A 26,451-nucleotide genomic window follows, 5' to 3' on the forward strand; every position below is an offset into this window, starting at 1 on the left:
AATTAAAGCACAAAAGTTAACGATGGAAAAGAACCATTACTACAAAAGTATTCTTCCTTCATATTTAAATACTAATCTAGCAGATTTTGGAGGCATCTAAGTAAGAGAAAGGAAGTGATAGAGTGAAAACAAATGAAACCATGTTACTTGACAGCCAGAAAATTGCAGATTCTTTTAATCATTACTTTCAAGGTGTTTTCACAGTGAAACCTGTCTTTACTAAGCCAAAAGATTGTACAGATCTTAATATTTTTTCCATCTCAATAGAAGGCCAGGGTATCTAGCAAACCACTATTTTTAAAATCCCTGACTTTTCCAAGTTTTCCTTGACAATTTCAGCTCAATTTCCCTGACGAGTGAAGAGGCTCAAAAATGTTTCTGCTCATGATAATGAGTATAGGCAAATAATTTCCAACAAAGCTATTTATTGATCATATTCTGCAATTTAAAATAGTGAAAAGGCTGCTATTAGTGTTAATAGCCGGTAAAAACAAAAAATTTAATGAAACTTAAAAGTGCACTGATGCCAGCCTCAGCAGAGCTCTTTGATACTACCAGTTGCAAAACTTCCTATAGTCGCCTATAGTCGATTGGTCAAAATTCGGCACCCGCTGCCATTAAAAGAAACTGCGTCTAAGTTTCAAACTTTCAGATTGTTGATGAATGCGCAATCACCTAGACCAAAAGTTAGTTGAAGCTTGCAGTAGTGAAAATTCTTAAATATAACAGCCGTAGAGTTTAGGGGAGCCGCGAGTCTCAGAACGGTCGAAAATGGTCAAAAAATGATTCTGAGCAAAAACTCGTTTTCGGAACGTTTATCCTTTCGGGCACCTGCACTCAGATTATTAACACATAAAAAGACCAGCACAAAAAACGGGGACAAAGGAACACAAGACGATAGCGCCAGTCCTGTCGTTTTGTGTTCCTTTGTCCCAATTTTTTACGCTGGTCTTTGTATGTGCTAAGTATGAAACAACTGGCCCAAGGAGCTATTTTGATCAAATTCCTATTAATGCTCAATTCGGTCAGAAAATGCGATGAAATCGACTGTCAAAATGTCACGGCAGCCACAAAATGGCGCTCAAGAAAGAGGAAATGTGTTCGAAATTCTCGCGCGTTGCGGGCGTTGCAGCTGGCCGATTGCCGTCATCTTGGGCTTGGTTTGAAACTGTTTTCTTTGTGCGGAATTATCACCATCTCAAAATGGCTTCGCTCAAGTGGACTGGCTGCGCGCGCCGGTTTTCCAAAGGCAGTTTATGGTCTCTGATTAGCTCTTATGCGGCGCACTTTTCAAGCACTCCGTTTCAAGTCTCCCATTGGCTGGCATGATTGGCGCATAATTTTTTTCTTCTTTCTGTTTTCAGTTCGCCGCCATCGCTGCCACTTCATGCGCGTCTGCGTTTGCGCTCGTGTTTCTCTATGTACCACTTTGTGCAGAATTATTTTCCTTGCGCTCAAGATGCCGGAAAACAGTAGATTGTAACCGTGCACACAATGAGCCCTTAAAAGCCATAAAACACGGGCGTGGAACAATAAAATTGTAGGGCGTGGAAATATAAAGAGCACTGCAGAATCTGCATTGGAGTAATGCGAAAGCATGGATGCTGCTGTTGGTTGCTTCTAATACTCAATTCACTTCTTGTTTGCCCATTTTAGTCTTTGGTACTTTCAAATTGCATGCCAATCCCTTCCTATGCCCTTTTTCGGCTCTACTTCTGGTTTCGTGACGTCACATTAATTCACTTCTTGTTTGCCCATTTTAGTCCTTGGTACTTTCAAATTGCGCGCCAATCCCTTCCTATGCCCTTTTTCGGCTCTACTTCCGATTTCGTGACGTCACATTCTTGACATCGCCCTAATTGACTGCCTTTGGTACTTTTAAATTGCACGCCAATCCCTTCCTATGCCATTTCTTGGCTAGCATTCAGGTTGCGTGACGTCACATCCTTGGCATCACCTTAATTGACTGGTTTAATTAACTATTTAATACATTCAGATATGGTCACAGAGTGAGGCTAATTGTTTTCTTTGTGCTCTTCTCAGATCCCGCACTTGCGCCTTGCTATAAAGGCTGAATCGCATGCACGCAAAAACTCACGTGAACGCGACGGCGGCACGCGTCGCGCAAAGAAATGCATGTGTCGCTTGGCTCGTCGCTCGGATCTGCCGAAATAGAAAATTTCGCTCGTTCGCCCGGAAGTGAGCGTACGTCACTGCCGCTCATTTTGCACGCTTTCTTTATTTTGCTGCGTTGCGTTGTGATTGTGCATTACCGCGTAAACATTTCGCTTTGTACGAACAATGGTGGATAACCAAGGATTCAAAGAACGTCTAATCGCAACCGAAACGACAATAGAACCAAGGGGTCACGTGACTATTCGTGCCGATTACAGTGCAAGTTCACACACATTCGATACGGTTTGCTGTAAATACATTTTACTTTGCCATGTTGTCGCAAAATAATGTTAATTCTTGCAATCATTATGACTGTCGTTGGATTTGGCAATAGTTTTGCGGTGTACTAAGCCACTATGCCAGCCACACAACCTACACAGAGCGTTGTCGCCGTTTCGCTCGGTTCGCGCTGTCGCGTGCATGCGTCTTCCCCAGTAGGCGACGGAGCGGCTTACACCGCGCCGCCTTGTCGCTTCGCTCACTTTTTTGCTCACATGCGTTTCCCGTTTAAAAGGAGAGTTCACGCAATAAATTTCAGTTACAGTAGCACCTTGTCCATTCTTTGGAGCAATAGCGCTGTGTGTGTCTACTCGTTCTTAGTCCTTTTTCTTTTTGTGTCTACTCCTTCTTAGAACCTTGTCTTTTTGCGCTATTTGTCCGAAGCATGAACCAACAAGCCCAAATTTCAACACTGTCCATTCTTTGTTCATTTTGCACCATGTATCTACTAGTACTCATCAAACCTGGCAGCAGCAACAACGCAGCCATCATTTTACAGTCACCTAGAGTTGAGAGAAGGCAATTCTGTAGCCAACCGTAGGCCTCCTGATCCTTTTCATTGCCACTAATCATACGCAGCCAATTGGTGTTTAAGTATGATGGATAGCGTCAAGAAATGGCAGCACATTGTTCTCTCACTTAAAAAATGTTATAAGTTCTAGAGGAGCTTGACTGAAGTGGTTTGTCCACAACAGTAGTTGCGAAGACGTTCTAACTCCCGGACATTCGAACTCCCGAAGCCAACACTGTCACATATCTTGAAAACTAAGGCAACCATTCAATGGGCTGTCAATTGAGACCGCTGTTTAAAACCAAACGTGAATAATGACAATGAAGCTGAGGAGAGCCACAAATTACTTTGTTAAATCAGCAACTTGGTTAAATTGGGTGAGGCATCACCAATTTAATAAATCTGATTATATGGTGTAATAGCCTCCAGAAAGCCACTGTGGCATCATTTCGCAAGGCGTAACTGGGCCGAGAATGAAATTGCAGACCACGGTAACAAGACACCACTAGCATGTCTAAAAGGAAAGAACAAAAGTCGTTACCTCAACAGGAACAGTCCAAACGGACTACAAAGAGTGTAAGCAATGATTCCTTTTAAGCTAAAGTGTGTTCCAGCAAACTGACAAAAGGCATCCATCACAGGTCATCAATTCAAAAGTGGGACAAAGGTGCTCCGCTATGTTACCATTGGCTCGCAATCAAAAAATGCTTGGGCATTCTCTTCAAAACAGACCAAAATAAACACTTTTTCTGCATCATTATTTCGAAAAAGGTTCATTAAATTGGGACCGATCACAAAACTAATTTCGTTATATTGAGTACTACATTATATCTAATTATGGGCCTCTGAGAGGGAACTGGGATATTTTTGTTAAATCAGGAGCTTCGTTAACCGGGTTTCATAAAATCATATTTAGACTGTACCCTACGAAAAATATGAAAAGGTGTATTTTAAGTGGTTTAAGTGCACATGCAGCATCAATTTTCTGATAAGTAGTCATATTTTGGAGCAGCAGGTACGAGGGATAGCCCTGCAAATGGGAGTCAATGTTTTCACCGTCAGCGATGAATGGCTGATTTAAAAAATGCCAGACTATCTGTGGTGCAGGAGTGAATGGAGCCATCTGTACAATCTGTCAACAAGGAGAGCTGCAACTATGAGCCGCAAGACAAGGCCTACACCAAGGCTAGAAGCACTTGAAGCACCCATAGAGCAATGCCCGTATTTAAGGTTAGAAGCAAGGCTTGATGTTATTTTTTAGATGCCTTCCTTGATCTAGCCTTCTGTTAAATTACTAGGATGCCTTGAGTACAACCTTTTTCATTAGCAAAGTAGATTATTGGGCGAGTTGGTTGGACATTACATTAAAACAGTGCTAGAAACACGAACAAATAGCAAGACAAACACAGATTGCAATGTGTCTTGCTATCTGTCCGTGTTTCTAGCGCTGTTTTAACATTACCTTTTCACTAGCCTCCGCATTTCAATCCCATAAGTGAGTACAGGTTAGATGCGACAGTTATATACTTTCCTCCTGAGCGATACCGGTAAGCTGCTAGTCATAATCTGTGAGTACTTGCCAAATGCACTCCCCAATCTTATTTCCCTTTCGTGGTCTGGATCTGCTGTTACTATCTGTCCTAAATAGACATATTTGTCTATCATTTCCGGTTTTTCGCTACCTACTGTGAACTGCTGTTCCTTCCCGAGACTGTTGAACATTACCTTAGTCTTCTGCATATTGATTTTCAAGCCCAACTTTCTGCAATTCCTGTCTAGGTCATCGGTCATTCTTTGTAGTTCATCCGCTGAGTTACTTACCAAGGCAATGTCATCAGCGAATCGCAAATTGCTAAGGTATTCTCCATCCTCTGAATACTTCCTCTATGCAAGCTTGAATAGTACTGAGGTGATCGTGTCTAGCACCTTTCCTTATGGGAATTTTATTACTTTCTTTATGCAGAATTGTTGTTGCTATGCAGCCACTACAGATATATTCTACTACTTTCATGATTTCGCAATGCCTGCATGACTGCAAGTGTACTGAGTCAAATGTTTTTCGTAATCAACAAAGGCTATGTATAGGGGTTGATTTTATGCATTTTTCTATCACCTGGTTGATAGTATGAGATGTGATCGATAGCACAGTATTCTTTCCGAAAAAACTGCTTGATCTTTTGATTGATGGAATTTTAAGGCTGTCCTCATTCGTTTAGCAATTACCTGTAAATACCTTGTACATAACGGATAGTAAGCTGATTGGTCGGTAATTTTTCACGTCCTTAGTATCCCCTTATGAGTTAGCGTTCTTGCACGATTCTGATATCGTCAATATCACCAGGCATTGCATATACTTGATGGCTAGTTTTTCTAGCACGATATCCCCACTTAACCCGCCCCCACAGCGTTACTAGATAAAAGGATGAGCTTGGGGAGCACCAAAGGAATTAAGGAACAAAGAAAGTGTACGCTTGGTTGGGCACTGCCAGTCATGCAGGAAGTGTGCACTGTATCTCGACAACACAAGAATTCTAGACAGGAGCAAGGACAGAATGACACGAGGACTTCTGGAGGCCTATCACAAAAAAAAAGGGGGATATCTGTACTAGCGATGAGTCAATTTTTATGCAGGCATTGGAATTTAACCTTTTCTCGGCAGATAAGATGTTTTTCTGGTGTTACCTTGGCATATGGTTGTTTGTTCTTTCTGTAGAGCACAGACTCACGTGAAGAACCTTTGCATTTGTAAACCCTGTTTCTAACAAAACTAATTGCGAGTGCATCGTTCATCCGTGTGTTTGAGTGTTTCTTTTTTTGTGTTGTGTTCCTTCACTGCGATAAAATTGGAGTAAACAAATTATCGCTGCTGTAACGCTCTGCAAAAATGCGATTGAGCAGCCTCATGAGCAGCCTGTCGAGTCAGCTGCTTGGTTGGTGTCTGCGGAAGCTACACCTGCAGGTCCTTTTCAATTTCAGAAAATGCAAAAAATCTTAAAATGCAGAAATTTAAAAATCTTAAATTACGAACCAGTTGCACTTGGTACGTCATGGTTGCCAAAGAATGCGTCTCGCGACAAGCTTCGGCAAAAACCGGGTGCCAAGCGGCGAGTGATGCGAGGTTTTCACTAGAGCTACACAAAGCCCCGATACACAGACCGCATCCTGGATATTACGCACCAAATTCAAGTGAGGGTAGAACAGAGAGGCCGAAAAGCAGACGAAACAACCCGCTGTCCCCCAGTGATCGGGAACGTTATGATCGAAGGAAGCGCGGAGATATTGACCGTACCTGATGACTGCATTTCTGATGGCTGTGGAGGAAAATAAACTTAACCTGTTCGGAACTTACTCCGACGCCGGCAAAAGCGTCATTCTTCATTCTATTAGGCCTCGTGATATGCACTGGCTATTTGCAAGCAGCTCCTTGTTACGCAGATCGAAGGCTCACCTGGCTGAAAAATGCCCCCAAGACTTTCGAGTTCTGTAAGTCACTCAAGCACGAAGAAACGCACACGGAACATCAGATGCACAGCGTCTGCGCGCAACGAGCACAACAGACCGAGCGGTAAAAGCAGGTATACTTCTACAAACCTGCCGGTCGCCACCGCGCGATCTTAATAAGCTGCGCATGCGCGAAAATTTTGGCGGATGTGACGTAATAAATTGCCTATTTTTGTTTCTTGTTTGCGTGTACTCTCGGACACAGACGCTTTTTTTTATCGCCGCCTCCAGGTGCTTTTTCGCTTTTTCTGCTTTTTCTTTTCCTTTTCAATTTTGGCGCGCAGTGGCACAAGCAAGCGGGAGGCTTGTTCGCGCCGCGTTGTTTCAGATTGACCGGAGTGGAATGTATTCTGCAAAATAGACTGGGTGGCACCCATCCTTGCAAGTTTTTCCAGACTTTCGTAAGTACAGCGAAAATGCAGCGCAAAACACTTCACTCCGTACTTTCCTCGCCAATTTAGGAGAGCTCATGGCGCCGCTCTCCTCACGTTACAGCTTGTCTGGAAAGCTTTCTGCATCGATGCGCTATTGCTAAGTGATCTTGCTGTGAGTCGGTGGCTTCGTAGAGGATCTACGCAGCTCTTTTCCGTGCGCCAGGAAGCAGTCCCTTCAATACCCATGCTTCGATCGGTCGCCTCCGTTTTGCTCCCGAATAGCCCTGTCTTAGCAAAAGCAACCATTTCTATTTTTTGTTGCAAGGGTGGAAGAACGGGCTAGTTGGTAAATCATCTTGGAAATCAAACTAGCGCACTTCAAAACAAAGACACAGGAAGAGAACGACAACGCAGCGCTGACTTCAACTGGTTTTTATTAGAGAGTGACACAATATATATATACGAAAAGTGGGCGTGAAAGAATTGATAACTGCTGAGTTTGCACGTGGCGTAAAAGACCGAACGCAAAGTTAAAAGGCGCACGATAACAATATAGGCAGGGGTGTGAAACTCCCTATACCTCCCAGCGGCCACGAATTACAGACGCTAGCGCCAAACTCCCCATTATAGGATTATAGCGGGCGGGGGCGCGTAAAAAATGGACTTGACGGGGGAGGCCGTATAGCGGACTGGTCCAAAAAAAAACGGTGCGCTGAAGGGGGTGTCGGTAGGCTGCTTCAAGCAGCGCGGGTCGCGCGCTCGCGTGCGCCCGCGCCCGGGAAAACGCTCTGCCCGTGGATTTTCTACCGCATCATCGTTCTGCCGCGGCGCGACCATGCGACCGGCTCGCGGCAGGAACAGTGTGATGGAAAGAAAAACCATTAACATAGCGCTCTCGAGGGCGCAGGCGCTCGCGAGCAAGCGTACCCGACCGCAGCAAGAAATAGCACAGAGAACAGCAGATATCGTTTCTCTTTTTTATTAGCTGCACGTGAAACAGAAAATGAAAAGATGCGACAAGGTATCCCTCACACACGCGCACTTTACATAGCTAACAGTTTACAGTAGTGTTATGTGTTCTGCGCTAACATTGTAATCTTGCATGCTTGCTTTATCACTACAAAAGAACCCAGTTTGCCGGCACTGCTTCTGTCAGCATGTGTACAGTTGATATGAAATTAAATAAATGATGCACATATTCATTCTACGCATTCCATACCATCAAAGCAATGTAGAAACATGAGCAAATACCTGCGTTCTAGTTACCTAGTGGTTGGTATTTGATGCAAGTAATCACATGTCACTGCGCTATACATAACCAAAATGCATGATTAAAAATTTACACTACCCTTCCTGGAAGAACCGTCTTCTTCGAAACGCACGTCTCCCCACAGTACATGAAGGTAACAAGTTCAACAACACGAAACACAGCGGATATCGCCGACTGTAATGGCCAGCACAATGAGCAGACGAGATGGGTCCACGGAACTGGAGGTGCACGCAGACAAGTCTCTCGTCTCACGAAGGGGCGAAGAGCCAGCAGGAATGAGATGCACAGAGTAAAAGAACCGCGACGAAAAATCGCGACTTTGGCCGATAAGCCAACACGCAGAGAATTCACAGCGCTAGGCTACGCAGACGACCGACGCAGACGACAGTTCTAATTCAAAACGAGCGGAGTCGTAACGGTTGCAGCGGTTCACGCGACGAAGCAAGCCACGCAGCTATAAATTTAGGCGCGAGGGAGAAGTCCTCTCAGCTTTTTCTTTCCTCCTTTCGCCCCCGCTTGGGAGAATTAGACGGGACGGAAGTGCCCCTGATCTTCCGCGGCCTATAGGTCAAAGCAAGCCAGAACGGCCAAGGTCAATGTACAACTGGTCGCGCAACTCGGAAGAAAACGCGTGCAGCTGCCTACTGTCAGAGGCATCAACTCGATGATGAGGGCTCCTGCGAACTGTGAGGCAAATTACTAACGCACAGAAAATAAGATCTGCCAGAACTCCAAAGAACTAGAAAGTAAACATAATATTCGCGCTCAGGAATGAATGCAGTTTTTGTTTCTTGCGCAAGAAAAAACGTGTCACATTTTTACTAATATTTTAACTTGTTTCTAACGGCCTCTCTCGGCCGTAGTTGCCCAAAGCTCACACGCTCAGATATGGTTCACACTGTTCAGACCAAAGCTTTTTTCATCCGCGGAATGGGTGCGTCGTCGGCCCCGGTTCAACGTTTATCGTTGCGTGCTGCGTACAGAGTGGGTTATCTGTAACAAACTGTCAGTATTTCATTCTGCTGGTTTTGGTAGAGCTTTACTGCAAGGCGAAGACTGTCTGTGCTCGATGAGAAACTGATTGCCGGTGCATGTGCGCATTTCCGGACGATGGGACAATGCTGCGTCACAGCTCGGCGGCTCGGCTCGGCCTCCCAGGCACGTCGCAAAAGTGGTGGCTTGTTTTACGGATACACGTCTGCATGAGCGGCGTATCGCTGCATGTTTTAATTGAGCGGTGAAGGTGAGATTTTATTGCCCCCAAGAAGCGTGTCGCATTGCTCAAAGCCTTCCGTTCCGCTCCCCTTGCAGCGTGTTTTGCTTACTGCGTCGTATTACCGCACCAACGTTCGCTGAACGTGCTTTAGCTGTTATTACAGTGATGTTCCTATTGTCAATGGGATCTTTCTCATGAACATGTTAAATGCTTAAGTTGTAAATTTGTAACCTCACATTGACTCCTTTCAGTGGCAAATGAAGCGCGAGTAAAATATGGGAATCATGAACAGGGCAAGATTTATTGGAGCGAAGCTATATCGTAGATATTTTCACTTCTCAGACGCATTAACTTCTAAATACTAGCAATCCCAATTTGAATTGCTTACCTAAGCTCTTATAGGTTGGCGTTCTAGCGCTAGCGTTATTCCGTTCGTTTGTTTTTGTTGTTCTTTGACGCTGATATGTATACTTTGTTTGAAGATCTTTTACCCTTTTATAATCTCACCGCGTCTCGTTTGGAGACCTACGCTCAGGTCATTTTGTTATCACGAGGATTTCATGAAGACCGTGACGAATGATCGGTGGTCGCTCTCTTACACTTAGATTTCATTGTCGCGAAGCGTCTATGTAAGTAATCGTGAATTAATAAAGCCTGGCTTTCTGTGCAGCGCAGCTTCACTCATTTATGCCCTTAGTGAAATGCCTCAAGCCATGTGGTTCTATCCATGTGCTTGCCGAATTCACTTGAAGGCCCTTGTTCACAAACGTGCCCGAAGAAATAAGTCCCAGAATGCGTTTACATGACGCGCGACGAAAGACTAGGCTAACGACGACGGAGGCAGAACGATGCTGTGATAAGGTGGTTAAAGATGCCGTAACATTTCAGTTAACGTAAAACTTGACAGTAGAAATCCATGTCAAGTAAAGTTGGCTGAACAGTTACGGTGTCCATTTTTCTGCCTCATCCGAGCATCGTTCTGCCTCCGTCGTTGTTGGCCTTGTTTTTCGTTCATAAGTAAAAAGACAATCAAATTTCCCGCCAAAACTACGTGCTGTGACGTCACAAGCAACGTCACGTGTTTGTTGTGCCTCACAGTTCGCAGGGGGCACTGGGAAACTAAAGCCTCGCTCAGAGTCGACACGCAGGCTTCTATGGGAGTTACGCTACCATTTGTTCTTCTACCATGGAACGGCAGGGCTATAAAAAATAAACACGCGAAAAACGGGGAGGCATGTAGGTAAAAACAGTTAAATATGGCACGATCAGAAGATACATAAACAAAACGAAGTGTCTAAAGGTACGTCCGACGTATCCATTCAATTTTCGTAAAGATACGGCGGACGTCGATATACAGGCTCATGGCTATATGCACGTCGAACGCGGCCACATTGCTACGCGTGAATCTTATCCTCTGTGATATCAGCTAGCCGCTGTACCGCGACTCTTGATGAGGTGCTACGAAGAGTTCATCCGTTCTAACATAGACCACGGTCTTCACTCAGGATTGTGTACGGCAAGCATCGCTGTCACGCACATAGGTGCAGGCGATGCTACGTACTGCACCATCTCCACCAGCTGGCATCGAGATACGCACATTCACGAGCAGCTTTCGCTTCGCACTGAACTATCACCTTGATCTGCCCGTAATGCGAGCGAGCTATTCCTAGCATTTACGCTGTCTTAGGACTTGCATCTACCTCCGAAGATCTAGCGCCGGCACAACACACACACCTCGCCGTGCAGAACATTCGGCAGTCCAAATGTATGTATGTGAAATGGCATTATGCTCCTTCCTCACATGCAGACCGAGGAAACAGGATGTTTCTAGCTAAATTCTTCGTTTAAATTCTACCTGAGAGCCTTGGCACAAGACATGCCGAATCTACTAGAGGCCTGCGCTGCTACTGCGGCGAGCTGCACATCCGACTCGTCGAGGCGAAGACCTACTGCACCGCACCGCAAGAATGCACAACCGGAAAGCCGGAAGCGCGAATGATCCGAATTCCCTATGAACAGCAATGTTCTTTGGTATAATTTAGGGGAAGACTAGACTAAAGTGCTTAGCCTGCATCTTTTTCTCGCCGTTGAATTTTGCGTACATGTAGTTTAGCGTGACCCGACTGAACGGCCGCGCAGCTTTGAAACGATATGGGGTCGATATGCATGCATCGCCGGACTTAGGTACGCGGTAGAAAATGTGCGCTGCACATTTCGTTGCAGAAGCTGACTCTTAGAATTTTGCAGAGTGTGCCATGCAAGTGATCGTTGCTACAACCACACATCCATGTTCCAACGGCTGTCCTACCCCGAGACGCATAAATGTTCAACCGTGGACGTATCATTGATCGAAGAGAGGACAGATTTTCACAATATTGGGCGCGAAATCGATAGCTACCAGTGCTCAGTGTTAGAGAAATTCTGCCTTGATCATGCACAATTCAGTGTTTCAGGTGTGGTCAGTAGCTATAAGTTTGAACAGTTCGCCTTTCAAGTCAGCGGTGCCAGCGGTGGACCGACGGAGCGATTTTCCACGCTACACCGCTGTCTTGCTAGAAAGCCCACCTAGGCAGCGTTTGACATTCAGCTGCTTTTTGTGGGCCCCGTAATTGAAAGCAACGCCTTCAGAAACGCGTTAAATGTTCAAAAATGTATTCTCTTCAACAGTTTCACTCCAGGCTGTCAAAGCAGGCGGATGTTAATAAAACAGTTGAGCACTCCAGTCTTTAGAGATCTGTAGAATTGGAATAGGTCACTTTCCGATCGCTGCGACATAGACCCTCATGACAGCGCTGTCACGTGAATAAGGACCACACCAGACCGAAAGCTTGTCTCATATAACATAGTTAACCAAGGTATACCTTACAGCATTGTGTTGATTTTTATGGTGCATAAGCGACTCATGCTGCCATGCACCAAGAACAAGGTTTAATGTATTAATTTTGTGTGTAATGACTAAACTGTTCTTTAGGATGTAGCTTGTTTAGGAACATTTTAGGAAACCAAAAATGCAGGAAATTTGCACGTCTCTCCTAGGATCATGCTGGGATGGAAAGGGATCTGTTGCAAAATTGTACAAAATGTTTTCCTCTTATTTTCTCGAGTCTGGCGTACATGCAAGATATGGTTTATTGATAGTTTATCTCCACACTCCTTGCATATTGGTTTGTCCTCTTTCATAAGTATGAAGCTGTGTGTCAGGTGTGGGTGTGTCTTTTGTGAAGATGACCTAAAATGTCCTCCATGATATGTTTTTGATGACTGCATGATTTCCATTCATCAATGACAGGTTTGACAAAGTGTAGTTTGTTGTTTATTTTGATGTTTAAAAATTCCTGCTACACTCTCAATTTTCTTTGTACAAGCTTCTTGGTATCTTCATGCAGCATATTCACCCTCTATAATTTAGCATTGCGGCAAGGTAACCTGGTTATTTCTTTTCATCACCTTTCAAGACAGCTGTCCCGATTTCATAAAGTGTAGGATTTCTGACGACAGGAACTCCTTGGAAGTCAGAAATAAATGAGATCCACAATCATGAGCTATTTAAGGTATGCATATACATGTCCATCGCTCAGAGGAATGGTGTCAGTACATCCACAATCATGAGCTATCTAAGGTATGCATATACATGTCCATCGCTCAGAGGAATGGTGTCAGTACGCTGCTAGAACAGGTCTTGTGGTATCAACAACCATTGTCTGAGGTGGTCCTTTAATAGGCATTGAAGTGCCATTAGCTGCGGGCACTGACAGAACTCTTGATCATGTTATGTGATGATGCCATCCTTGCATGCATATAGGTATACATTTCAAAATCTGCAGTGCACCACTTGACCACTTGCCACCAGTTTGTGTGAAAATGTATTTTTCATGCATGCTAACCAGTATTTAACAGATGGACCCTGTGCACAAGCCAAAAGTGGCACGGGCCAAATGTCACTAGGCCACATGACATGGCAGGAGCTGTTAACTCAAGCTTACAAAGTTATATTTGAAATATGTTCTGTGACGTTTCAGCTCCGATTAAGAAAGGTTACTCCTAGGCCATGGAGGCATGTTTGTACAGTTTGGTTAACGTGAGGCTTACAGAGGTCTATGCCAGGTTGTCTATCACATAAAAGGGCAGCCTACTACTGTATGCTAATGAGTATGTTTGAGATAACAGAGACATGAATTAAGGAATTAGTAATTAAGTTTATAGCAAAGGGCATGTAAATTAACGGGAATCCACAATGGGATCTGCAGACAAGAGCCATTAACGCTGGCGCATCATACCCTTACAGGTGGAGATTAGGAGTCTCCCTAATTTTTTGTCTGCTCAAGGCTTATCATTTTCTTTGTTCTTCCAGGTGAGGAAGATGTGAAAATGATAGCATCGAGAATGCCAGAGACCATTGTTAACAAGGATGCTGATCCCAACAGCGTAAAAACAAATTTTAGAAAAGATGGGTGACTAGTAATGCTGGCAACAGTTGAAGCTAAGTGGAAAGGCATGAAATTGAAATGCAACGTATGCAGAGATATGTTGCAAGACGACCAGTCTGTGGTGTGTGACATCTGTCTCCGTTAGTTTCATCAAGTGACTGGCCAAAGCAGATGGGGCTTGTGGTTTTGTGATAAGTGCAGTGTAGTAGCATAGATGCAACCTTGTTCATTAACAATTGGAGTGCAGTAAGTGCATTGTTTTATTTTTGTAAGATATTCATGGTTTCCATGCAAATATTGAGAAATTTATTCCTAGAGGATGTTTGCTGAAATGTGAATATAATGTGCAATAAAACTAGTGTTGTCTTGCTATTTACTTTTCCTTGTATACATTAGTTCTGTGAAGGAAACCACAGTCTAGAAGGAAATGTAATGGCATGCATTTTGTTACTTGATCCCGTTGTGCTGGCTCAGTAGCTAGAGTGCTTGGCTGCTGAACCCATAGATGCAGATTTGGTTCCAGCCACAGCAGGGGCATTTCAGTAGAGGCGAAACAATAGGCCGTCATGCACCATACGGTGTCAGTGCATGTAAAAGAACCCCAGGTGGTCGAAATTATACAGGAGCCCTCAACTATTGTGTTTCTCATAGCTGTAGTTGTTTTGGGATGCTAAACCAGATATTATATATCACATCATACTCTAAAGATGCTATTCATGGTCAGTTAATCATACACAAAATGACCAATTTTTTTCTGCATGGTACAGCAGCTGTTGTACAATTTTATTTTAGCCTTCATGAAGAATTTCACACTGGCTCCACATGGCCTTCTGTCGACTGTTGATATGTGTCACAATCACTATACCCGAGTATGTATTTGTCTAAGGGCCCCTATACATGCATGGAGGGCAACGTTACTTTCCATTTGTCGGAACTGAAATGCATGATCCACATCATTTCTGTAGTTCAACTGCCTGCTATTTGAACTTTCCAGCATCGATGCAAGTTTCAAAGAACTGCAATTAGCAAACTAATCGAAGCAGGAAACCATGCCAAGAACTGCTTCGGTTTCATCTTCAACAACTGTTTGAAAACAAAAATTAGCCAAATGTTGCACAACATAGATGAGAGGTTACAAATCTAAAAAACAACACATCCTACCTGTGGCATGTAGGGTTTCACATCCTAAAGTGACATATGTAGCTATGAAGAATACTGTAGTGGAGAGCTCCAGAATAATTTGACTTCCCGGACTTTGTACTATTACATTGACATCTCACAGGAAACAGAAGCATTTGCATTTTACCTGCACCTAGTGCAACTGCCATCACTAGCATTAAACATCACGACCTTGGGGCAAGTAGCCGAACGTGCTGCTGAGATGTCGCAGCGTGTACGTACATGCTATACACGTCAACCTTTCCAGCATTAAAGCTGTCACATGCATGGCAGATATTCATGTTCAGCTTTGGACTGACAAGTTTAAAAGTGTACCATTTGTGTTCGTCTAGCATGAAAAACAAAGGAAACTAAGAAAAAACGAAAAAAAAAAAATGAACATAATATATTGAAAAAGCACTATCATTAACACAACAGCATATTCGTTCATTTATTAATGATAAAGTGGCCTTCACAAAGCCTGTACATTTAGGAAGGTGCTGTGCCAGGCAGCTATTTTACAGAAACCTGAACCATTTCACCCGTAGTAATGCGCATCACGGCGGTGTGGGCTGGGCACTTATTTTTCGGTCCACTCCAACATGTGAAAACTGCATCATGTGCATTCCCATTTTCCGAGTTTTGAGCTCTGTAGTGAAGTCTGATAACAAATTGTCGATGACTTATTTTCGTCTGACTGTTGCGCAGCGCGTGTAAATAAATTACCACTGCATCTAATAAACACTGACATGCACGTGGAACATCGCCGATCATAAACGAACACACTGATGTCCGTCGGGACATTGGCGCACTCATCACAGCACTCTCGTAGGACGTAATCCCTACATCACACCATCTCACGGTAAGCACAAACCACACATCTAGTTGTAGACCAAACACGAATGACGCGATGCTTGGGCTAGAGACACGCCGGCGGTATCCAGCTTTTTCAGCGCCGCTTGTATATGTACTACGTAGAACTTGCAGCACCAAACCTCAATGCGAGCAGAAAAGGATGCGTTACGTGACGCATCTCATCACAGATGCAAGTGAGAAAACTTTGAAGAATCAAAACTACATACGACCGTCGTATACGTAGTACGTTAATCCACATGATAACGAGGACCAAATGAGCGGGCGTGCGGGCCGCGGGCTGGCCGTCAACACCGCGATTACATGCGCTTGTGCTCTGGTCGTGCTTGCCACCCTGCCGCGGTGCAACTCACGTAAACCTATCATCATGCCATCACGTAGTCTATCAGTCTATCACCTATTCTAGGCACTATTCTTGCCACTGTACTATTCTTTGTGATTTCACATTTCACGCATGCAGTATGTTGTACATACTTCTTCACCTCGCACACCTAGTACCAACTTCGATTTGGCTACATATGGCTACCAAGTTGTTGTTACAACCACATCTGGGTATCTCGGATCCGTCCGGCTTTCCCGGCAGATCCCAAGTCCGTCAGACGAACCCCACTGATCGAGTCCGTCCACCATACAGTACACTTCCCGGATCCGTCCGGCTTTCCCGACGACGTAAACACCTGATCGGGTCCGTCCGCCGTATCCCGAAGAAAAACGCACCGGGTCCGTCCGACGTACCTTTAGCCACAGCCTAAACAAAAATCGAAAAAAGGCCAAAAGGGGCATTAAGAGCGATAAAAGCCAAAGGGGGCATTAAGAGCGATAAAAAACACAAAAGGGGCATTAAGAGTGATAAAAGAATCAAAAGGACAATTAAGAGCATTACAAGACCAAAAGGGCATTAAAAACAGAATACCTAAAACAACCGGCCAGGCCGCTAGAGGCTGAGGAGCGTACCCGGAATCTAAACATTAAAACTACTGTGCGTCTGGTTCAAATATTCTAACTCGCGTTTAGTCAGGGCTATTGAGGGTGAGCTAACACAATTTTGACCTAGCTTTAGAATGTGAGCGGCTTCTATGATTTCGCGTGTGAACTGATGTGCATTTCTCGCAATGACAGTGCAATTATGAAGGGATGGCTCACAGGGCTGAGAGGGACATTTTAGGCAGTGAACACCTAGGTTTCTTTTCGTAGTATTGTAAACACTGTTTGAGTGTTCCACAAGTCTTTCATTTAGGCAACGCCCGGTTTGCCCGACGTAGGCCTTGCCATAGCTCAGGGCAATCTTATAGACGACACCAACTTGGCAGGGAACGAAAGGTGCCTGGTGCCTAACAGGGCAGGCTGGCTTTCGCACAGCCGGGGCATTGACTCTACGGCAAAGCTTGGAAAGCTTGTCAGGCGCCGAGAACACGACACGGACGCCTGCCTTTTGCCCAATCCGTTTGAGCCTGTGAGAAATATTATGAAGGTAAGGCACCACAGCAACCTTGTGTTGATGCTCAGGAGCAGCTCTCACTTGACCCCTTTTGAGCTTCTGCAAGAGGGAGCCTGCTACTGAGGTCAGCAAATGCTCAGGGTAGCCAGCATTGATCAGCCGCTGAGTTTGCTCATCTGTGTCTTTGTTTTGAAGTGCGCTAGTTTGATTTCCAAGACTATTTTTTGTTTCAGTGTGTGCCGAAATAATCTTGCTGCACAGCGATTTTGGGATCTTGGCTACGTCGCAGCTTCTGCTCTTGGGCTCTCCTGCACCATGAATGCCTTGTGCCTCATGAAAGGTGGGTACAAAATGTGTGCTGGCAAAAACAGGTTGCTCCACAAGAGCGCTACTATATGAAATAGAAGTTACCTTATTTATGAAGCTGGGGCACTGGGCATGCATTTCGGTCAGCACCGTCGCAGCCAAAGCAGTAGAAAAGGGGGAGGGGGGGGGGTGCCAGTATTATATATCTGCCGGATTGTTCTCACCACTAGAAAGGACTAACCCGGCCATACGACTACATTTGTATAACATTTTAGCTAACCGTGATGATGTTAATGTTGACATTTTTGCATCAACTCTAGGTGAATTCAAATTCTGTTTCTAGTTATGACTGTATATTGTCTTGTGTACCATACAAGGTAATTGCTGTTCATAGGCACGGTTAAAAAAGGTTTTCAATATTCACCAGCAAATCTACTCAGTGACAGTGCTATTTCTGTGGCCATTATATAGATCCTTTTTGTATTCCTGACTAGAGCGGGTGAAATCGCTTCTTTCAGCTGTAGCGCGTTAACAAAATAAATGCTGGTGCATATTTTCCAGTAGCTGTCAAATACAGTGAAAGGGCATTCAGGTGCATAAGATAGGACTAGGCTGAGCCAGTCTGTTCCACATGGAGTGCCCACGTAGGCCTGTCATGGTAGGAAATAGAATTGTATAATTGCTCGAAGAGCTTTCCAGTAGCATGTTTTGATGGGCTAGCTGGCACACCACTGCAGTGTGGTTTGGCTGTGTGAACAGGCCAAGGACGAAAGGAACGCGCATGGAAATGCCAAGTTTGTTTTATCATTTCTTCATCTCCGTGCTTCTTCGGTTTACACTGCCAAGTCATATTCACGCTTTCCTATATGTTATCTTGCAAGCAGCAAATGCACTGCTTTTACTGATAGAACATTAAATGTTTTCATATGAGTGCCATGTGACAGCTACTAGCATTATACTTTCCTTCTGTGTTGCAGCGGGATCATTCATGTCTTACCTTTCCCAGGAGCCGGCATTTATTGCATTGTTCCGATTTCCAGGCCCTTCCCTGTCTGGTGCGTGTGCTGAAACAGGAATCCCTTAGAGGCGATTTGCAGCTTTTGTCCATCATCTTGATTCCGTCTCCACATAGGTAATAGCCACTGCAGTGGCTCAGGATTGGGGTGCTCAATTGTTAAACCCAAGGACACAGAATGAAATCCTGGTTGCGGCAGTCCCTTTACAATGGAGGCGAAAAGCAATGCCGTGAACTGTACGATGTTGGCACACGTTTAAAGACAAGGTTGTAGAAATTTCTGGAGGCCTTCACTAAAGCATGTATTTGTGTCCCATTAATATGGAAACAGTCTGTCCGGGCAATGGACAGGGAGAAAATCCAATGAGGTCATTGAGAGCATATTTACCACGGTAGCAGAGGTGGATCCAGGTGCCTACTCTGTTGGGGGGGGGGCACAGCTAGTATTATTGCGACATATCTGTAGTGCTTCCTGATATATATTTTTTTACATAGTGGCCATGCAGACCAGTTGGTGCAAACCTAACTTGCTGGACATGGACATGGGAAGCCAAGGACATGGGAACTCAATACAAAGAAGTACATGGGACAACACTGTTTGGTCTGAGACCCATTTCCAAAGCATTTCACCCCAAAAGAGCCAAGCATCAGGTCAGGGGAAATCCTGTACCAGTTGGAAAACTTTTGGGTACCTGGCGGAACCTGGAATCGAACCTGGTACCTTCTGAATGCACAGCAGATATTGTTCCTTATATTTCTTTTTCTTGTGTTCCCGTGTCTTTGGCTGGTCCAATATGTTAGATTTAAGTTTAGTACAATACCCCAAGAAAACAAAAATGACAAAATATTTTTGGTCAGTACATAACCTAATTGCCCACTGTTCTTTTAGTTTTCATATCATTGTTTGTCTATAAAATATATATCCATGAAATTTGTTGCCGCTTAACTAAATTTGTGTAGAGCTAAACACAATATCACCGATCTAGTTTTTTGTGTGTGTGTGCTTGTGTGTTCAGTAAAGACTATCAGTGTTAAAGAAACATTGTTTTACATGCATATTTGACAAAGGCTAAGTTTTTGAAATAAAAAGCACAGCTATAAGGTTCCTGAAAATTTTCAGACAGCTCGTCCCAGTGTATATAATTTTTTTTTTAAGAACATTGTGAGTACGCTGAGCAGAGCACTGATGTCTTCTTGCAATGAAATTTTTTCTAGCTTGGTCAGTTCTTCCAAGACCAAACTTATTATCATTTAACCATAATCATCACGGATCTGGTGTGTGAATCCACCCTAAGCGCTCTGTAAAAAAAAAAAAAAAAAAAAAAGACGAAAATGTACTGCATACACCAGCGCACCTTTGACCACGGCCTTTCTGAATTCATGAACGATCATTAAGCTTTTTTTAGATCTTCCAATGCCACGTTGAACACCATTAGAGCGAGAACCCGAGCAAAGGCTACTACCCTACCAAGACATGATGGCCTTATGACAGAATCTGCCTCGCATTCAGGAGTTACCAGTTTCGATCCTGGTGCCGGTGGGTACAAGATTGCTCCTGGCTTGATTCTCAGCTCTTCTGGGATAAGATGCTTGGGAAAGGTATTCTAGTTCACTCCAGGAAAAGGGTCATGAACTAAAATTCACAATTCGTTCCACCATTAGACAACCCTAAGTCCGCTTCATGCAGCAGAAGCCCATATGCAGTTCCTTTTTCCTCCTTTCCTAAGCCATGAGCCCTAGTAAACCAAGCACCAGGCTGGGCCATAGCTGGTACACATTTGAGAAAATTGGGAGTGGAAGTCGAACCCACCACATTGCTTTAATGTGGAATGATGCTGAGATAAGGAAATAGTGAGCCAGCCCAATTACTAACCATTCAAGAAAGACTACTGATTACTCGCACTGTGGTTCATTAAAGGGATGTACTCGGGGGTGCAAGAGCTCAAATAAGATTTGTAGCGATTTTTGGAGCAGCAAAATCTTCGTTTTAGAGCAGTAAAATTCATGTTTGGATCAGCTCACAAGAAAAAAAAAAAAATTAATTCAAATTTTGGAGCTGTTAAACAGGGAAGAAATCTTACTTTCGGCACAAAAGAATGAAGAGGTGTGAATATCGGACTGTATGAATGTGATCCAAAGGAAATCTAGCAAGGGCCACCTATCACCGATGCTGCGTGTATTTATTTTTGTAAATAAGCTTTTTGTACTGCTAGGCATGCTATCACACACACACAAAAAAAAATGAGTCGTAAAATGGAACAGGCTAAATAAAAAAAGCTAGAGAGAATGCTTTTTTTTTTTTTTTTCATTTAGCGCGGTTGACAACCTTAATCATGGGATCTAATGTTGCTTGCAAGGCTCAGAAAACAATGTTTTACTCTGCGAAATCCACAGCTTGTGTCGTGGGAGGGCAGCTCCAAAAGAGCTTAATTTGAAGCAGTGACTGCGATCAGCCTCTGTCCAGAAGCGAGCGCAGTGCAAAGACAAAATGTTGATTGAAAAGCAAATACAGAAACAAAGACAAAAAGAAACGCCGACCAAAAGGCGAAATGGCAAATGCCGAAAGCAAGTTTTAAGCAAAGAAAACTGACGAACGAGCGCATCTTCGGCTCGTGAATTATGCTTCTTGTGGACTGGCGGTGGTTTTGACACAATATTTTGATTAAGGAGAGATGGACGATTATTAGGTTATGTATTTCATGCACAAAGCATATTTTATAGTATTTCAGTGTTGCAGCACGCATAAATGTTAATTTTGGCAGTCTTGGGCTCCACTGCGGCATTATGGAATTCAATAGCTAGGCTGCTGTAAGTTTCTCGACCTTCTGATGTTCGAAATAAATTTCACATGTTCCACCTCCAGTTGTATTAGCACAAACATAGAAGCCATAACTGACGCACCTCCTACACTATCTGACGATGGGAAAGCGAGTCTATCGACAAGACAGCATAAAAATAACCTTGCTGTACATGAATGGCCCAACAGGATATCGAAAACTTCCATGAGCAGCATAAAAATCTAAGATACATCCAATAAAAACATGCAGCACTTAAAATACAGTGTTGAAGTATTGCTCCAAAATCACAAGTACCACCACGGCCCACCATGGAAGCAATAGCAGTGGTGCCTTGTTACAAACAGCCCATTTGCGTTATGGGGTTCCTTCAGCGCACAGACAGTGACCGAACTGGAAAGCGGAGAAAGCACATGGACACAGAGAAAAATATGAGTAGGCATTAGAATGCCATGACGCTATCTCAAAATAAAACTAAAAGGCCAGTGACGCATGCTACAGTGTCTGTAGCATCGTGACTGGTTATATCACGGCCGCAGAAAGTTGTCCCTGAGTATGGCAAACTTTTGCGGATAGTCGGGCCATTTTGGCACAGTGTGGCGCAAATTTCACGCAGCTGTTGCACCCCTGTGTGCTGTCCGCTCATCATTCTTGGATTTTCAGGCACCAAGCCGCTTCTGCTCTGTGAGGCCTGGGAGAGGTTGTTTTTGCCTTTTTAACTGCTTGGAGCACGACAGATTTTATTAACCCTATTCAGTATGCCAACTCTTTTCAGCCTTCCATTAATAGCCTGGTACACAGATTTAGGGTGTGTCTTTGGCTGGCGCGCCTCCTGCATATCCTCCAAAACCTTTAGCATTCTCTCCACTGCTTTGAAGCTCTGTTCGATCGATAGCCTTCGTCCTGCGAAGCTCCCTAGAAACCAAATACTGAGATTGTTGCACTAAGACTTGCACTATGTGTGGGAAGTCACGTCACTCACACGAAAGAAAAAGTAAGGGGAACAAAGGACTCCTTCGCGGCGCCACGGAGTTCTGTATTTTTTCTTCATTGTGCATGATCATCCTTTATAGAAATGGTATCGCTGTCATACCTGCTTAAGTGCTTCCGCACTAACTGGGGACCAACATGGCTGCCCACCAAGCCTGGGGCCAGATCCCGCGACGGTTCCGTTCGGGAACTGGTTCCTTTCGCCGCGCCTAATTGGTTGCTGCGTCACGTCCGGCGTGACCCCCAAAACTTCCGGAGGCGGCTCCGCGTTTTTCGCCTACGTCACGGGGCGGGGCCACCGCTCCGAAAGGAACCTTTTTGCCGGCCGGCGCAGGAACCGCGACGAGTTGGTCTGCTTCGAGATGGAACCGCTCTGCGCTCGCTGTGGCGCCTCATGGCTGTAGTCGAGCGACGGCGCGCGCCGCGCAGCTGCTTGAGTACGGCCGTGGTATCCTTTTTTTGTGTGTGTGTGTTTTTTTGGGGGGCAGCGCTTTGCGGGTTTAGTAAACTGACGCAGTAAAAAAAAAGAAAAGAAAAACGGGACAACGCCTTCTACATGTTTCAGGAGGTTTTGCGGCAACACTGAAGGCTGCGTGCCGATCGCGAAGCGAAGTAGGGACGAAGGGATATGCCGGGCTGCCGTCAGAAGCAAAGGTGCTCTACGCGCTTCGATCGCTACTTTGCGATTCGGTCAACAGCAGTGCGACCATTTGAATCCGGCAGTCGTAGAGACAAATAATTCGCGTCCGTAAGTGCAGGCTGAGTATTGCCTCCTTCTACATCAGCGGAAGGGGAGCAGACGGTGGCTGACTGGATCGAGTGCGGTCGGATTCCATGTGTCATCGGCTGCGTCCTACATTGACAGCTATTCACGGAAAGGTCGCGCATACTCACGACGCTTGAGCGGCCGATAAGGCTACGGACGCTGCCCTGCTACATAGGCAGGCGCGGTGCCGGTATCAAGCAGCTCGTTCGTACTCGCAACGGCGGCAGCAACTCCTCCGTCAAAGAGCTAGCGTGATTCGGACTGCATACTACGGGCGTTGTAGACCTCGTTCTTAGGATATTTGCCACTCTGTGCGAAAGGCAGAACTTACAAAAACTTCACAGCGAGCGAGAAAGCAGACGATGCCGCTGCGCGCGCGACACCATCTAGCGGCAAAGAAAGTTACTCATGAGCCAAAACAATTGCTTGGCAGTTGTTAACAGGATGCTTCTAAGAATATTTGAGTTTGCATTCACTAGTTTGCATTACTATGTAATTAATAGATTTATTTCGTGCTTAACACCACTTTGGTACAAGTATTTGGTACCAGAAAAAGCCACATGTGGTGGACACGCCTACGATCTGGTGCCAGAAACCTGTTGCCAGGAATAAAGGAAGCAATGGGAGAAGCCGGGGTGCTGAGAGCTGTGGGCATTGAGAAAAACTGTCGCAAAGTTGAACAACAGGGTTATAAGAATATACGAAAAACGAATCAGCTAGAGAAAGCATGTGCGGGGGTGGGGGGGTTTAGAAAGTGAAAAAGAACTAACGTGGACTCGAGCTACAAAGCGCACACTGCATTAAAAAATAATGATGCGTTTACATTATACTTTAGGCTCCTCCTGAATTCACTGTCTCCGGGAATATAAGAGGGACCTCGAATCAGGTAATCTGCTTTCTCTATATTTATAATTCTCTATCAATATTTATTAACAGTCAGTCCACACGAGATTTTGGGCTAGAGATTGATGGCCCGAAGTATTTATTAAGGATAATTCTCAGTGTGTTGAATGATGGCCAATGTTATTCTATTCAGATAATTTTGAAACGATAGGGTACCAAAAGAACGAAATCCTCTCTTGGGGAATGGGTGCACCTCCAGTAAATATAGTGGACATAAAGAGTAAGAATCGAGTCTAAAAAAATATGGATGTTGCTGTTTACTGGGATTTTGTAGTCACCATGAGGGGAGATAGGATGGACACACAAATATTTCCACGCTTTCGTTTAGTTTCGGGAGGTCGAACAGGTGCGTATCAGTGAACGAGAGAGAGGCAGAGTTGTCTTTCCCTCTCTCCAATAGACGACTGTTCGCTCCTGAGCGACCCAGCCTTAAGTGAGCCGGCTCACTTCAGTAAGCTGAACCGTTCTGAGCCGCTTTGCTGATCTCTAGGTCGTCGTCTCTTCAGCTCACTGTTCCTGAGTCTGCGTCGCTTGGATGGTAGCTATTGGAAGGTACTCTTTAGAAGATAAAGGTGGCAAACACCTGCCACATGGCGGCTGCGACGAGGTACTGGCTGGATTCCCAGGATGTTTTTACCCAGCACCTCCACCAAATGTAGCGGATGAAATGGGTTTAATACAGGTCAACGTTTGAATAATGAAGGCTGCTTGCAAACGGCCCAAAGCCCAGAACAGTCTCCACGCATCTCTCTCTTCCTCGAACTCCTCAGTAAGCACTTCCTCATTTGAAAGTAAAAATGGGGTATTTCACATATAAACCTCTGGCACCCATTACATTGACTTATGCTTTAGTCCACTTCAGCAGATCATAATGGTTGCGGAACACTGCAAGTTTCATTTTCAACCGTCAAAATGTAGATCACATGCAGTCGAACCCCGCAATAAAGAAACCTGCAAAGGAATTTTTTTTTTTTGTTCCCGCAAGAATTTCACTCTTGCAAAAGTTGACAAATAAGTAAATATCAGCAATTAAGCTATAAGTTGTGATGGCTCAAAAAGTGAGCATGGAAACGGCGAATACGCACTTGTCGGAATTCACAACCAGGCCGTGCTGTTGGAGGCGCTGTAAACTGCACGCAGGTAGTTCTCGTTATCCATAGACATATTGCTGACTGTGTTCACATACATCAATGATCGATGTATGCAAACACAGCTGGGAGGCCTCTTGTGACCTTAACAATGAACTGCTGAAAGGTTTGAGCTGGGTTCTGAAGTCCAAAGGGCATCCACACATACTCTAACAGCCCAAATGCAGTTGTGATGGCTGCTTTAGGTATGCTGGCAAACACAGTGGGTATCTGGTGATGTACCTAACCAGGTCCACTTTGTTAAAAATGGTGCAGCCATTCAGATGTGATGTGAAGCAGTGGATAGCTGTCGTGGACAGTCTTGGCATTCAACACTTCATAGTCACCGCACGGACGCCAGTCACTTGGATCTTTTTTTAGATATGAGATGGAATGAAGCCCATGCGCTGGATGATGGGTGTATAATGTCGAGCTGCATCATGATTGAACTCCCGTTTAGCAGGTGACCACCAAACAAGAGGTGTGATCGTGCTGCTGCTGCTGGTCACACCATATGCTTTGGTGGCTGGGTGAGATTGAAACGCTTTGCCAGTTACTGAAATCACACCGGGATGTTCTCGAAGGAGGTGATGGTATCAGCATGCCGATGCCAGTGGGGACAAGGTTAGACTCGACGCCAGATATAGATAGCCGAGTGAAGCTGTCTGTCGGGCTGCATGCTGAATGAAGCCCAAATGAAAGTACGATAAGAAATATGCGCTGATGATTGGGTCAACATCAGCGATGATGAACACTCATCAAAATGTGTGGCAGGGTACCAAGTTGAGGGTGAGGGAGCGAAGTCTAATGTCACTATGGTCGAAGAGATGGCAGCCCGTTGCGATTGCCCCGCCAGCTAGGCACGATGGCTTTCTTTTTTTTTTAAGGATCACGCTGACCTCTGCACCATTGTTGACAAGGAACAGAGTATGACAGGTCTTGTCAATTACCACGAAAGGACCCTGCCAGGGTGGCGCAGTGGTTATGGCACTCGACTACTGTTCCCAAGGACGCGGGATCGACTCCCGGCCTCGGCGGCCACTTTTCGATTGAGGCGAAAAGCAAGGCGCCCGTGTGCTGTGCGATGTCAGTGCACGTTAAAGAACCCCAGGTGGTCAAAATTTCCAGAGTCCTCCACTACGGCATCTCTCATAGCCTGAGTTGCTTTGGGACGTTAAACCCCACAAACCAAACCACAAAAGGTGGCCGCATTGGGGAGCCACGAGTTGCCAATAATGGTCTTGAGGGGTTTTTCCCAACCACGAGACGTGCACTTCATGGCAGGATGTAGGAATTGCCAGTCATACCAGCAGTGTTAAGTTATGGC

At 44.8% G+C, this 26,451-nt stretch overlaps 1 protein-coding gene and 1 long non-coding RNA gene across 4 annotated transcripts in view; one reads left to right on the plus strand and one right to left on the minus strand.

Annotated features, from left to right (window-relative positions):
• Bap60 (Brahma-associated protein 60) overlaps positions 1 to 6,589 on the minus strand; it is a 149,910-nt gene extending 143,321 nt beyond the window's left edge. For both annotated transcript variants that reach the window (XM_084595830.1, XM_084595829.1), the window contains exon 1: positions 6,414 to 6,589. The gene's annotated coding sequence lies outside the window, so the exon portion shown is untranslated. The remainder of the gene's footprint in view (positions 1 to 6,413) is intronic.
• Positions 6,590 to 6,742: 153 nt separating this feature from the next.
• LOC146201417 (uncharacterized) overlaps positions 6,743 to 26,451 on the plus strand; it is a 203,854-nt gene continuing 184,145 nt past the window's right edge. Inside the window, exons 1-3 of one of the 2 annotated variants that reach the window (XR_014705344.1) lie at positions 6,743 to 6,867; positions 17,456 to 17,562; positions 18,569 to 19,710. This is a non-coding gene — a long non-coding RNA (uncharacterized LOC146201417). Of the gene's footprint in view, positions 6,868 to 17,455; positions 17,563 to 18,568; positions 19,711 to 26,451 lie in introns of those variants that run through there. The other variant, XR_014705345.1, reaches the window with a different exon arrangement.

The sequence above is a fragment of the Amblyomma maculatum genome, chromosome 2 (genome assembly GCF_055883805.1).
Source record: "Amblyomma maculatum isolate TAMU_Amacu chromosome 2, ASM5588380v1, whole genome shotgun sequence".
Classification (NCBI taxonomy): domain Eukaryota; kingdom Metazoa; phylum Arthropoda; class Arachnida; order Ixodida; family Ixodidae; genus Amblyomma; species Amblyomma maculatum.